General features: G+C 42.2%; 1 long non-coding RNA gene across 3 annotated transcripts in view; it reads right to left on the bottom strand.

Annotated features, from left to right (window-relative positions):
* Positions 1-660: 660 nt before the first annotated feature.
* LOC106729317 overlaps positions 661-14,878 on the bottom strand; it is a 153,311-nt gene continuing 139,093 nt past the window's right edge. Inside the window, exons 3-5 of one of the 3 annotated variants that reach the window (XR_004324500.1) lie at positions 14,510-14,716; positions 3,575-3,770; positions 661-1,663 (exon numbers count right to left, since the gene is read on the bottom strand). This is a non-coding gene — a long non-coding RNA (uncharacterized LOC106729317). Of the gene's footprint in view, positions 1,664-3,213; positions 3,771-14,509; positions 14,717-14,878 lie in introns of those variants that run through there. The other 2 variants (XR_004324498.1, XR_004324499.1) reach the window with 2 other exon arrangements.

The raw sequence follows: 14,878 nt of genomic DNA, 5'->3' as shown, positions 1-14,878 counted from the left end.
AGTATCATATGATATTTGTCTTTCTCTGTTTGACTTACTTCACTTAGTATGATAATCTCTATGTTGCTTCAAATGGCATTATTTCATTCCTTTCTATGGCTGAGTAGTATTCTATTGTGTATATATATATATCTATATATATAGATATATATATATACACACATATACGCACACCACATTTTCTTTACCCATTCATCTATCAATGGGCATTTATGTTGTTTCCATGTGTTGGCTGTTATAAATAGTGCTGCTATGAACATTGGGGTGCACATATCTTTTCAAATTAGAGTTTTGTCCAGATATATGCACAGGAATGGGATTGCTGTATCATACGGTAATTCTATTTTTGTTTTTTTAAGGAAACTCCATACTGTTCTCCATAACGGCTGCACCAATATTTACATTCCTATCAACAGTGTAGGAGGGTTCCCTTTTCTCCACACCCTCTCCGGCTTTTATTATTTGTAGACTTTTTGATGATGGTCATTCTCACCAGTGTGAGGTGATACCTCATTGTAGTTTTGATTTGCATTTCTCAAATAATTCTTGATGTTGAGCATCTTTTCATGTGCCTGTTGGCCATCCATATGTCTTCTTTGGAGAAACTGTCCATTTAGATCTTCTGCCCATTTTTTTATTGGTTTGTTTGGGTTTTTTAAATATTGAGCTGTATGAGCTGCTTATATATTTTGGAAATTAATCCCTTGTCAGTCACATCGTTTGCAAATATTTTCTCCCATTCCGTAGAGTATCTGTTCATTTTATTTACGGTTTCCTTTGCTGTCTGCACAAGCTTCTTGATGTAGCTCTTCCACTTGAGGCAATCTGATAGGATGTTTAGCAAGCGGCTTAAACATTTGAATTTTATGGGTTTAGTGTAAGTTCCCTAAGAAACACTTACTTCCATTCACTGTTTACTAAGAACTTATGTCCCAGGCACTGCACTAGATGCTAGGTATTGAGGACCAGAAAGACACAGCCTTTGCCCAGGGGCAGCTCACAGTCATGTGGAGCAGCTCTGCTCTGTTGTGTAGAAGGCAATATGTTTTATATACAATAAGATGTAGGGAAATTGCACTCCATTTTTACATTTAAAAAAGCATTACTTCTGTATATAGATTATTAATATGCTTTTTAAAATTTCATAAAGTTTGACATAAGTATACATTTGTAAAACCAGCATCACAGTGAAGATAATAAACACATATCTCCCCTCCAGAAGTTTCTTCTTGCCCCTTTGCCATCTCCCCCTCCAGCCTCAGCCCTATCTAAGCAACCACTGATCTGACGTCTGTCACTAGAAAACAGCTTGCATTTTCTAGAGTTTTATATAAATGGAATCATATAGTGTGTTCTCATTATAATCTGGCAACAGTCATCTTTTGACAGACCATACTAGTGGAAGGAAATGTGGGTAATTTCTTAAAGTTGTATAATATATATACACATATATTTGAATCATAAGGGTAAATTTTTAAAAAAGAAATTAATATTCAAGATCATGTGAATTGATCAATCAAGTTCTTCTAGAATTTGTGTGAGAAGTTTAAATGTAGACAGATTTGACTACTGACAAAAGCAGAATAATACTTACCGTGTGATGTAAAAGGTGAAAGATTTACATGATCTGAAGAGAAACATGAGTGTGGATCCTTTGAGTGTGCTGTAGTAGAAAACAGAACCAGAATGACATTCACATTTAGGCTCCATCATCCCTAGAAGACTGACTTTGAATGAATTATTTAACCTCTCTGAGTTTCAGTTGTTTAAGCCATAAAATGGGAATAATAAGGACCTCTTTATTGGGTGACTGGGAGGATTCAGTTAGACTTGGATATGGACGGTGTCTCACATTCAAATATTAGCTCCTCTTTCCTTAACAGTGATTCTTGTTTCTAGGAGAATATTACTTCAGAATCGTAAAGAAAGTCATCTAAAAATTACTCAACATAAAAATAGCCACTTAATAGCATTTATGAGAATATATCTGGTGTGTAGAGCTGTGTTAATCTATGTAATCTTTTTTACAGCAGCAGGTTAACCTTCCTAATTCCACATTGTCATAAATGACATGAAAAAGAAGTCAGTATCAGTGTTCCCTGACTTCTCATTGATTAAGGGTGGGAGAAGTCAGCCAAGAGGCCACAGAGACCATCAGGAATTGATCAAAGAAAGGACCATGGATAAATTCCAAAGTAGATGACCCATCCAGAGGAAAGAGTGAGGCGATGATGATAGTTAAAGCGAACCAAGTGCTTATTACAGGCTGGGCTTTGTGCTAAGGCATTACCTGAATTGTTGCATTTAGCCCTCTTAACAAACCTTTGAGTTAAGTACTATTATTGGGCCCATTCTACAGATAAGGAAATCAAGGCTTAGAGAAGTTAAGTAACTAATTCAAGTTTAAACAGATGGAAGTGACAAAGAAAAATTCAAACCTAGGTCTCTGACTTAAGAGCTCAAATCCTTAACTACTTCTCTTAGAGAAGCACAGAGCAATCCCAGACTCAAAACATGTCCCTTAATTTGCAGACCCCCAAGTCCCCTGCGGTAGCCCTCGGAGAGGTGTTCTGCTTTTAGAAAGGGAGAAGAGGAAACCACTACCAAACTTACATCCTGAGTTTCAGGAAAGCCACCATCCACAGTGACCTGAGTGGGATTCAATCATTTCTTGATGATCTTTTCTGAACCATCTGACTGCGTGTCACTCATTTTAGGCCCTCCTCATCCCCCACCACCACCCCCAACACGTGCCTTTGATTTTCCTCCCTGCTGGAAAATTCTCCTGTTGTTGAATCTCCGTCACCCCATGGAAGTGGTGGCCCTCCAGTTCTGGCTAACACCCACCTCCCTCCAGGGCTATCTGCCGAGGAGTGGGTGAGTATGGACTTAATGACATGCTTTCCTTAACAATCTTCCAAACCTATCATCTAGGATGGGGTTTACAAGCATTCATCAACAACACCCCAGCAAATAGGTTAGTAGGATTAGCCCATTACCTGTTTAGGAACCTGGAAGGCTAAGAGATTTTTTACCAAGATTTGGGATTCAGGGATTTTAACCCCAGTTCCTCCTGTACCACGTGGCCTTCAGTAAGTGGCATGGCTGCTCTGGTTGTCCATCTTCTCCTTACCTTCCTTCCCCCTCCCCCTCCCCCTCCCCCACTCCCCCAACCATCAACTCTGTTGGCAGAATGAAGGCTGAGTTTTGCCTTACTTCCCACAGAACTAATTAAAGTCTACAAAGTACTTTGAGAACATTCAGTGTGGGGTTCCTGCCAAGTCAGAATTACAGGTGGGAATGACAAGGAGTGGGAATAGGGTAAAACCAGAATAGTGGAGTTGCTCTAAGGAAGGTTCCAATCAGCCTTTTTCTACTATGAATCTTAAAGCTCTTTCCCTGTGATTGTTCAGCCATCTCAGGGACGAGTTCACTTCTTTTCCCCTTTCACAGGCTCAGATCCAAGGACAAAGTGGTAACTGAGTTCTGCAGCTCCGTTTGCCCTTCCCTTCAAAATTACACACAGATCCCTTCAGACAATACTTGTCTTATGAAAAGGAAATGGTTGGATTACACCTTAGTCTGGAGCAAAGTCCTCAGATGCAGGATGCAGGATGTTGATCGTTGTATCTTCTGGGCTTTCAACTGTGGCTGGTTAATCACTGTGCCTGACCTTCTGCTCTAGCCCTTGACATGGGCACCTGAGGGGGCGGCGCTGGTGGGGATTGAAAAATTCTTCTGGAGTCAGGTCCTGCCCAGGAGGAGTTTACCTATGAAGGCAAAACGTACACAGTAAAAGCAACTTAAAAACAATTACAAAGCAACACATTGATATAGGCAAAATAACAGACCAAGGGAGGGATTAAGGTTAGACTCCAGAAGAACTTCCTACCACAACAGATGTTGTGGATTCTCCCTTGCTTGGTAGGTTTAGGAATATCCCTATTTGAAAGAAGGGGTCTTTTGGCTTTAATACTCACCACTCACGTTACAAAAAGCCTCAGTCTTTGCGGTCTTTAAATATGCCCTGCTTTTAAGCAGGTCAGCTGTACTTTGGGTGTTTCTCCCTTTCTTCTCTCACTGTCTCATGAAACATTTTCTGGCTCCATTTCCCCCACTCCCATATCCTGAATAGCAAAGGCTTTCTACTCTTCAATCAACCTGCCCCGCTGTGGGACATGTCATGGAACCAGTAAGCTGCCAGATGAAGGGGAACAGGTTGTTAGATACTTTCCAGTACGTATCTCAAATGTACAAACACTGACATTATGGAGCAAGGAGGATGAGGGCTGGGAGGGGTATCTACCCCTCTTAAATGCTCAGAGATTAAGCTCCACACCCTTTAAACTAAAGGTTTCCAAGGCCCTTTGTCTTTTAGGAAGGGCTCTCTGTTGTCTCAATTGTCCACACTTCTGGTAGCAAACTAAGCCACTGGTAGCCAAGGGAGGCGATTTGTGATGCAGCCTGGGAAGGTGTTCTCTGAGGGGTCTGACCCAGCAAGAAGGGTTTCTCTAGGAGGAGTGGATATTAGGAAGGGTTTGTTTCATTCCAGCTCTCACCAAATATTAGAGTGAGGGGATAGACAAGCCTAAGGATGCAGGGTAATAGGAACAAGCTGGGCCAAGACAAACTGACTTGCTGCAAATGATTCCAAAATGATAACAGAGAGAATGGCAAAGATGAACACATATATAAGTGGGAAATGATCAACTCTTGCCAAGATTATATTATCCTCAGAAGAAGAAACAAAAGGAAAGGGAACTCTAGTTTGGGGAAGGGAAGGAGATGATGGACATGACCCCTGGCCCCAGATTCACCCTGCAGCTGTGGTTTCCGGCCAGCAGTTCGTGTTTTCAAACTTGCATGGAAAGTGTTGAGCAAGAAGGCGGGACACTTGGGTCCTATGCTCAGTTTGTGCCTCCAGCCCACCCTCTCCCAGCACTTACACTGTGCAAGCACCGGGAATACAGAGATGACTGTGATATGGTCCTGCCAGCAATGCTCTCACATACACGGCAGATCCATACCCCATCTAACACATCCAACTTCACACGGAGTTGAATTCAAGAGTATTGGGGAGAGCACAGGGATTAACGCTAAGAATGCTGAGTCAACAGTTTCTCCACCCTCACCACTTCCTCAGAAAGTGGAGGAGTTGTAGGAAACCACATGAGTTTCACTAATCCCCCGTCAATAGCACCCACTGCATTACTGGCCTCATTATTTCTTAATGGGACTTCGTTGATTACAGACTGCTTAATTACAGTGACAGACTCCCTCTTGGTTGGTGGGGGTGGGAGGGACTGGCACAAGAAAAAGGGTGAGAAGGTATGAGGGGGACTATGAATGTAGGCAACCCCAGCCCTATCCCCACTATCCAGGGCAAGAGCCAAGATGAGGAAGAAGCCTCTGACCAGCATTACTGGCCCTCTCACCACCTGCCTTCCCCCCAAATAACAAAGCCTCCAGGGATAAAGGGAAAAAATCAACTTCCTCTTATGGATGTTTTTCCCAGTATAGTTTCCTTCATTGGGCTTTTAAAAATATCTGGTAATCAGAGAGAAACAGCAACATCATATCACTATTGAACCACAAATATAATTCTTGGCACACAGTAAGTACTGAATAGATATTTGTGGAATACATGAAAGTTACAGAAAGACAAAGTAATGGAGGCAAAGGCAAACAGAAGAGCAAGCTGATGGTATATCTACGTTGGGCTACCTGAATCAAAGCACATCCCCCCCCCCCCACTAAAATCACCAATTACATGACAGCTGACAACACCAGAAGGCATTTTTAGCATTATACATATGCATCAAGTAACTAAAAGAGAGGAACAAAGAAGGGAGGAGAGAGAGCTTTATTCTGTATGAGTAGGTATGGGCAGCAGTCCCGAAAAGGCTGAGATGTCAAAGCAGAGAACAGGCAAGGCAAGGTCAGAAAGACTGAACCAGCTTTCAGAGGAAAAGGTGTGGAACAGAAAGGCCCTTTCATGCTATATACTGGGAAGGTCTGGGGCTGACCCAGAGAGCCATATCCACTTCAAGTAACATGATTTAGTTCTTTGGTGGCCTTGAACTGACCTCAACTTGCCACCCCTGCCATTCCTCTCCCAGGCGCTCAATAAATAGTCTTGGTTTAATCTCAGGCAACCCTTGATCAATTGTGCTAATAAAAATGAAGTGGACAATGAAAACTTTTTAAATTTGGTTTTGCCCAAGGAGTTATACCATAGCAATTATGATTTATGTAAGCGTTCATTGGAAAGGGTTTGCGATGCCAGTTTGGGAATGGCTGGGGTAGGGCAGCCAAGGTGCATGTTGACAGGCAAGGAACAGTCAAGTTAGGTTTTTAAATTTCCTAAAGATAATTGACATGCCAATGTTTAAGAGTTGACTGTTTGTAACCACATTCTGAACTATATAATTTATGGAAATTTCTTTAATGTCCCCATCGTTCATCATATTCATCATTAGAGGTAGGTATATTTCAGGGTTGTTTCTTCTTTTACATAAACTGGCTTATGCCTTATTCTAGTAGAGTATTAAACTGTCTATAAAACTCCCTAAATTAATCACCCAATAGTTTAAACATAATAAACATGTGAACTGTCTCAGTTAATTGGCCCAAGAAATTGTGTTCATCCCCAGAATCATATTTTTTTCCTCTCACACTTCCACTGTCATCCTAAGCTCGTCAGAAGCAAGAAAAATTTGTTCTTGACAAATGTTAGATTCATATCCAGGATTAGCACAAGATCCTAAACAGGAATTCAAGAAATAATTCACTGACTTAGAGGATCATCAGATGACGTGTAGGTCACTGACTTCTGAGATGACCACCTCCGGTTCAGGGAACAGAGGGAAACTCCAGAGGCAGGAGGATATACCCTTCCTACAGGCGGAGTCCGGTCCCACTGGGGAGGTGGGACAGCACTCATGACACAGGGACCAAGGCAAACAGAGACAAGGACAGACCAGGAGGCATTTTGTTGAGCTACAAAGGTAAGTGCTGGAAAGATGTGAAGAAACTGCACAGGGAAAATCAAGGTAAGGAGTAAAGGATTAACATGAATCGATATATACAAGACACCATGTGTGTGTCTCTGTGTGTGTTTTGCAAGAAGCAGCAGGAAAAGCCGGTAGGAACAGAGTGGACCTAAATCTGTGGAGAGAAGCAAGGAAAGGGCCCTAAGTCTGGAGAGGAAGGCTAGATGGTGAAAGCCAGGAGATGTGATGGAAATTAAGTCACCAGTCTTCAGTCCTCCTGGCCAATTCAGACCCACACCTGCCACTGGTGGGCAGGCCAGTAGTTTCTTGCAAGACTATTTTGACCCATGAAATACGTCTTCAGGGTCCAGAGAATTAAAAAGAGTGGTCTTGCTTATATATGGCTCTGAGCCTCTGCTGAGGAACACAGAGTTAAGTCCACTCTAACATGAAACCAAGGGGACCAAGAGATAACCGTCCTCAACTGCATAACAGGTTTCCAATCTCCGAAGAGTTATTATTCGCAGGACCACCAGCAGCTGTTCCTCATCCTTTCTGAGGAAATAAAACCCACAAGGAAATAGAATGAAATTACAGAAGCAGGGACTGAGTTAGACAGAGGAAACATTTCCTGAGTGCAACAACTCCCCTCTTCGGTGACAGTCTTCAGGGCAGCTTTCTTATACTCAGCCATCAGATGACTTCGATGCCAGTTAGTTGAGCTTGTTGGAAAATAGTGCTAAATGCAGTGTTTCATCATAGAACTCAAATATTTCCTCACCTGTAAAATGGGTAAAATAATATTTCACAGAGATGGAATGTGAGAAAATGTGCAGCCCCGTGAGAGGCTCCTAGTAAGTTGTGTGTGTGTGTGTGTGAGAGAGAGAGAGAGAGAAGTAAATATTTATGCTTTTTTTTTTTTGCTCCCCTTCACTTTTCTTAAATATAAAATAAGTATGGACTGCATCCTTCAGAGGCCTTTGTGTGAATGTCAAAGGGGCTCAGTATATGGAAAAAACTAGAAATCATAAGCTACTACATACAAAGGCATATGTTGTCGTAGACAATCTCTGTGAAAGTCTTTACCAGCTGCCAATATATGCAGATCCCTTTTATTACAGGTCATTGTCTCTGTGTCATGAACACAGGCTAAAACCACACCCCTACACTGGTGGAAAAAATCCAGAAAACCCTAAAAGCTCAAACTTCCCTGACTTCACGTCAGTCCTGGCACATGAGAAGACAGATCATAAGAAAGATCGTAGGTCAATCAGGCATGAGTTCAAATCCCAATGCCACTGTTGCTTAGTATCTTTGAACCCTGGCTTCCTGATTCACAGGATGGGGGTAAGTACTGTCTACCATTTGGATTGTTTTAAGATTTTAATAAAATCAAATATCAAATAAAATAAAAAAGGCCTGGCCTTCTGAGGATGGTCTTTGAGTATTAGTTCCCTTCAGATGAGTTGTGTAGCATCCTATCACTGGTTAGGATTCTACTTGGAGACGGCAGAGTGGACATATTGATATCTAGCAATGTAAGATTCCGAGCAATTGTGTAAAGGGCACTGAGAATGGCAGAGAATATCTGAAACAGAACCTCTGCACCTTGCAGAATGGCCATCATTTCCCTAATCTGCTCCTCTCTTTTCATGTCCTTCTCCATAGCGATCCCTCATGTTTTCCCGTAGCGTGATGCGCCACTTCAAATGGTTTCCAGCCTCAAATTAGCTCCTGGGTCCTGCTTTGTCCAGGAGAATGAGGCAAGGGGACTGGCAATTAAAAGAAGCTACTTTCACCCAGGGTTTGCCCAGCTCATTTTGAAAACTGGTCTGATACACATACATGATAGTTTTCAAAGAGCTTCTGGTCCTGAGAAAATGGAGCATGTTTCCATATCCCACTCCTTGCTCAGGAAAGAAGGAAGGAGCGTGGAGGGAAAGCTGAGGTCTGCAGGTGTGTTTTGTGGCTCTGCAGGTGCACACATTAGAAAATGTGTCTGAATGGGTGTGTATTAGCGGAGGGGAAGGAGGTGTAATCTGCATCTTGGGAGGCTTGCTGTATGGGTGAAGGCACGATTAGTGAGTGTACACATCGTACTACTTCTGAAGTGCAGTGTATGTATACAGGTGCCAGTGTCTACCTAGCATGGCGTGGGTGCTAGGGACAAGTGTGTGGTTGTGTATGTTAGTGTTTGTTGCCAGGAAGTATGATGACAGCCACATGCTGATAGAAATCAATTACCAAATTCAAGTGGAAAAACAAAGCCATTTGACTTTGAACTGAATTTATCACACAACTTAGGCAAATAGCTCACTTCTAGTCTCAATCTGTCTCACAGTCCAGGCTTCAGACTAAATCATTAAGAGATAAGCATCATGAGGGCAAGGATTTTGAATATTTTATTAACTGATGTGTCCTCGGCAATGTGAGATAAATATTGGAATAAATATCTTATAAATGAATAACTGATTTACTGAAACCACCCTGGACCCATTCTGGCTCTGCCAGTTAATGGGGGAGTTGGGATGATGGCAAAAAAAAAAAAGACTAGAGACCAGTTGGACACTGATACTCGAGGGAAAGGAAGCATGTGAAGAATGAAGCTGGGACAATTAATCCAAGCAGGCTCCTTAGATGGATGGGGACTTAGAGCAGAGAACTGTCAACACTCTATGCAAGAAGTTATCCACTAAGTATTTGTTCTCTAACATTTTATGAGTATCTCTAATATTTTATGTGTGGAGGATTCAGTGTTTGATGGTGTGGTTGTAAAGATGAGCAAGCTGTGGTCTTGAGGTATGCATTTTGGTGAAGACCAATGTGAAAAGAGACAACCATTATAAAATGGATATGGGGATTGGTAAAGGTTTGTAAAATGTGTTCTGGGAGCAGGTGGGATGGGAGGGGAGCTGGGTTTTGAAGCATGAGTTCTTCTTCACTTGCCCAGCACAGAAGGGCACAGGGTTTTCCAAGCAGAGTAGGGCAAAGTCCACAATGTTTTGTGGCAACAGGAAGGGGCTCAGCTTACTGTGCACGACGGCAATGACACAGAGGATGCACAAGGAATCCAGGTTTTTAGATGCAAAGATCTCCTAGACATGTTTTCTTAAAGCGGATCATTCATAACGCAAAAACCCCACAGCACATGTACTGTATCCTGACTGCACAGGTAGCATTGATTGCCATACTTGTAGTCAAATAGCAAAATTAGGGCAATGTGTGGGTAAAGGTATTAAGAAGTTACATGGAGATTTTTATGAGACAATATCAAATGAACAAGGTTGTAAAATGCAAATAAAAGGAAAAGGGAAAATGGCTACTGAAGAGACTTTCTGAAAGAACATAAATCCACTTAAGGGAACACGGCACACATGTAGAAAAATGGCTCAGAAACACTTACAAAGCAACATATAAGTAAGTGCAAATAAATGCAGTACAGACTGAGTCCCCTGGTGCTATGTAACCATGGGATAAACAAGAAACGGATATTGGGTGAGGAGAGGTAGGGACTGCTTCCTGGAGGATGGAGATTTAATTATCGGCAAGGCTACTGTATATTAAACAGAGTTACCTGGGAATGAATCAAGCCAAGTTCAAAAAGCAGGCAGAGTGAGAAAACGGTCAGAGCCCCCGACTCACTCCCATCCAGGTTGGTTTTTTGCCCACCCCAATGAGCACGTGACTCATGTGCCACTTTGAACAGTCTGTTTTCATTTCCTATGCAGGCAGTCACCCTCTCAGATGCCCCATTCAGTTTTCCCCAGACACTTATGACTCTCAGATTTCCTGTGGCTCCAGAAGTATGGGGGTCAGGCGGCCCTGGACTACAAGGAGGCAATTATCCAGGTAATTTAGGTGCCAAACTACTTTATTTGAATGTCAGGCTCATCTATCCAGTTTTTGGCTCCCCAAGGCCCTGGCAGCCGACTCTCCCGAGACCAGCACATGCAGCACCAAGTCTTGGAAAACTTAACAATGTCCAATAAAATGTGGCTGTGTTGACATCATGTAGGGCCCCTGGGTCCCTCAACCACCTTTTCTATCTGCCATTTGGTTTGACATACGCAGCCGTCTTCAAGAGCCTGTGTTACTTTCCCGTAGATGCAAGGGTGCAGACCGGCTCCAAGTTTTGTTAGGTTCGAAAGTCGTTGTATGTCACTCACCTAGACAAGGAATGTGAGTCTGAAAGGACTCCTCACCATGGGGATCTCTAAACTGGGAGACTGTTGGCCTGGACTTACATCAGTACAGACTGTCTCCCTGAGGTAGAGTTGAAAAGTAGTTAAGAGTTAAAAGGAGAGTGTTTGGTAATTTAAATAAAGGTGGAGAGGGAGAGGAAAGGAGGGGAAGGAGTCAAGAAAGATGACCAGATATCTGGCATAGGCAACTGGATGCCCCCAACTGAAGTAGGGTCTACAAAATAAAGACCAGGTTTAGAGGAAGTAGATGAGTTCTGCTTTTGAGCACGTTACATTTGAGCTACACTGGAGTGGATAGCAGCTGTCCATCAGTCTGTGCCAGACTGGCTTGGTCCATCGGTATCCTGGTTTATTTCATGCCCATGTGGCCTGTACCTCCCACCATATTGCACGTCCTCAGATGATGTCTGATGCCTACTGTTTCTTTAGTATCCACCTGCAGAGAACTTCATATGGGGTACACTCAAAACTGGGGCTAACACTTGTTGATTAATGGGCTGGGAAAAAAGATATTTGAATGCCTTTCAGGAGAAACCTCCTGCCTCACAACTTGCTTGTGTGTTTGGGGGAGGGTGTTTCCTTGGACCCAGTAGAGCCCAGTGTAGACAAACAGCTTTGCTGCTTCAGTCTGCTCTCTTTTTTTCCTTTTTTGAGATGGTCCTCGTATGTCTATTCATTAGGTTTTTTAAGTTGTTAAGCTACATTAAACTGAAGTTAGGGTAGATGATTTCATAAATCTGTCATCCTGGCTGCATTCCTTTCTATTATTTTATTCTGTTACTTTATTCCATAAGATGGATTGAGAGCCAAACCCAGCTTGTCCCCGTTGCAAAGGCAGGCATGTCAAATAATGATCAGAGGACACAGGGAGAGGACTCTGACCCAGGAGACCAGAGACTTTTGAACCATCTTTTTATGATAAAGACACCTTAAGCTCCCACATGTTAAGAAGCAGTAGAGTTGATTCTTCTTTCCCCATTTCCTCACTGCTATGAAGAGTACTCCATCCCCAGGGCTCTAGTTTGTGGAAACTTGGAGCTAATTTTTAAATTCCCTTTAATCTTTACCTTATTCAGTCAAGACATTATCAAGCCCTGCACATTATTCCACCTTATCTCTCAGATCCCACTCTTCTCTCTTCTGATTTCTTGGCTCTAGAAATCAGAGTCTGAAGCGGAGGTTTATGGGATAATATTTTATTGAGGAATACAACCCCGGGGAAGCAAAAGTGAAGGATTAGGAAGGCAAAGCAGGAAAAAGGAGCAAATCAAAAGGATTGTGTTACAGCTGGCCATAGCTTCTTGAAAAGCTGTGGCTTCACATGGGGAAGATGTCTTCAGATGGGCCATGTGAAGCACCTGCATCCCCAAATAGTCTGTCTAGGGGAAAGAAGGGAAAAGCTCCCATTATTCAATTTTTGTCTCTTGGGGTGTTAACTGCCCTGCACTTCTGGGTCTTGTATGTTTATGTGTTGTGCACAAGTTTCTTAAGCATCGATGGCAACAGGGAAGCCCCACGGTGGGGGACAAAAGATGTATAGCATAGGGGTGAGGCGAGGCCGGTCTGTGCATGCCCACAAGCTACACTAGGGCCCTTGTTCAGGACAGAAGGCTGAATCTGGCATAACTTCCTTACCATTTGTTGCATAGTCCTAAACCTGGTCTAGAACCAAACTGGTTATGTCTGGATTATCTCAACAGACCCCTAACCATCTTCTTTTTTTTAATAACATTTTTATTGATTTATAATCATTTTACAATGTTGTGTCAAATTCCAGTGTTCAGCACAATTTTTCAGTCATACATGGACATATACACACTCATTGTCACATTTTTTTCTCTGTGAGCTACCGTAAGATTTTGTGTATATTTCCCTGTGCTATACAGTATAATCTCGTCTATCTATTCTACAATTTTAAAATCCCAGTCTATCCCTTCCCACCCTCCCCCCCCCATCTTTTATCTTTTATACTTTCACATGTCTAGTCTTTCCCTTCTTCATTTAATTTTTTTAGTGGGAGAGGTAATTAGGTTTGTTTGTTTATTTATTTGATGGAGGTACTGGGGATTGAACCCAGGACCTCGTTCATGCTAAGCATGCACTCTTAACCACTGAGCTATACCCTCCTCACATCCCTTCTTTAAATTCACCAGTTACTGGTAAGAAATCAACAATCCGTAAAAGCTATTTTAATAGAGTCCCCTTGTTATGCAGTAGCCACTGTTGTTCATCATATCAAATCAAAGCTCCTCAGTTTGGCCTTAACGCACCCGAGTGCTGCCTCACCCCTCCCCCACTCCCCGCCCTCCATGTAATGGCTTTCTAAACGGAATCTCATGGGATCTCTTCTCCGGTTCAGGTTCCCTGCTTCTTCTCTTTCATATGTGACATACTTAGGCAAAACCTTTGGCCCACATGTCCAAATGTTCTCCTCTTCTCCGATACCTCAAATGTCTAGCCTTACAAAAATAATAATAGCTAAGACTTCTTGAATACTTATTATGTGCCAGGCACTGTGCTAAACGTTTTGCATATAACATCTCAGCTAACGTATTTTAAAAACCTTTAAGGCAGGTATTATTATTATCTACATTTTACAAAGGAGTTAACTGGTATTTGGAAAGATGAGGCATTTTGCCCAAGATTATATAGCTAATAAACTGAACAGTAATGACTTAAACTTTGGTTTGTTTAAACTCCACATAAAACTTCCTATTTGCTGGAAGACTTCCCTTGTTAACTCAACCCAGCAGTGACAACTCTATTGCTCTGTGACTGCTCAGCAGTTACAAATGTAGTTTCATTATGCTGCTTTGCCACTTTTGAAACATTACCTTATTAAATGTTCTTAAGTCTTTTATTGCTCTGTGTGTGTGTGAGAGAGAGAGAGAGAGAGAGAGACAGACAGACAGACAGACAGAGACAGACAGGAAGGGAGAGATAGCTTCTCAAATGAGACCCTAGACTGGGAGGCCCCACAAAGCAGGGACTGACCTCATTACTTTTATATCTCTGTCATCAGAGGGCAGGGCTCTGCTCTTTGGCACTGGGACCACAGAATACTAGAATGCTTACAGAGCAGTGTTCAGATGTGATTTTGTACAAAACAACAGTGTGGCCCCACATAAGAAAAGAGCCCACTCCTAGATTCTTCTCCCTAAGACATAATGAAGTTAAGATAGCCCAGGGAACAGACGAGGGGCTGACTTATGACAATAGTGATCTTTATGTACAAAGATAAAATTTGTAGAGTAGGATATGATGAAAATCTTTTAAGTCAAAAAGGATACGATTGTAGCTGAATATAATACTTACCAACTCCTGAAATAATGGGTCAAGGGAGGCACATTTTGAACCATAAAAGAATAAACACCTGAGGATCTTGTAGAACTATGGATCCTAATTCCATAGGTCTGGCGCGGGGCTGACATTCTGCATTTCTTACAGGCTCCAGGTGATGCCAAGACTGCTGGTCATGAGCCACATCTTGAGTAGCAAATATCTAGACTGTGCAAAAGACTCCTGCAAATAAATAAGAAAACCATAATAATGCTAGTAGAATAATGTGAGGAAACTCAAATACAAATATATGCTCCCCACTATTCTGAAGTTGCATTATTGGTAGTTCTTGCCTTTTTGTTGCTGAGAAGTATCTCATTGTGTACATACCACAACTTGTATATC

The sequence above is a fragment of the Camelus ferus genome, chromosome 12 (genome assembly GCF_009834535.1).
Source record: "Camelus ferus isolate YT-003-E chromosome 12, BCGSAC_Cfer_1.0, whole genome shotgun sequence".
In the NCBI taxonomy this organism is placed as follows: Eukaryota; Metazoa; Chordata; class Mammalia; order Artiodactyla; family Camelidae; genus Camelus; species Camelus ferus.
Note: the sequence above shows the minus strand (reverse complement) of the source record. Positions and strands in the feature narration are given on the sequence as shown.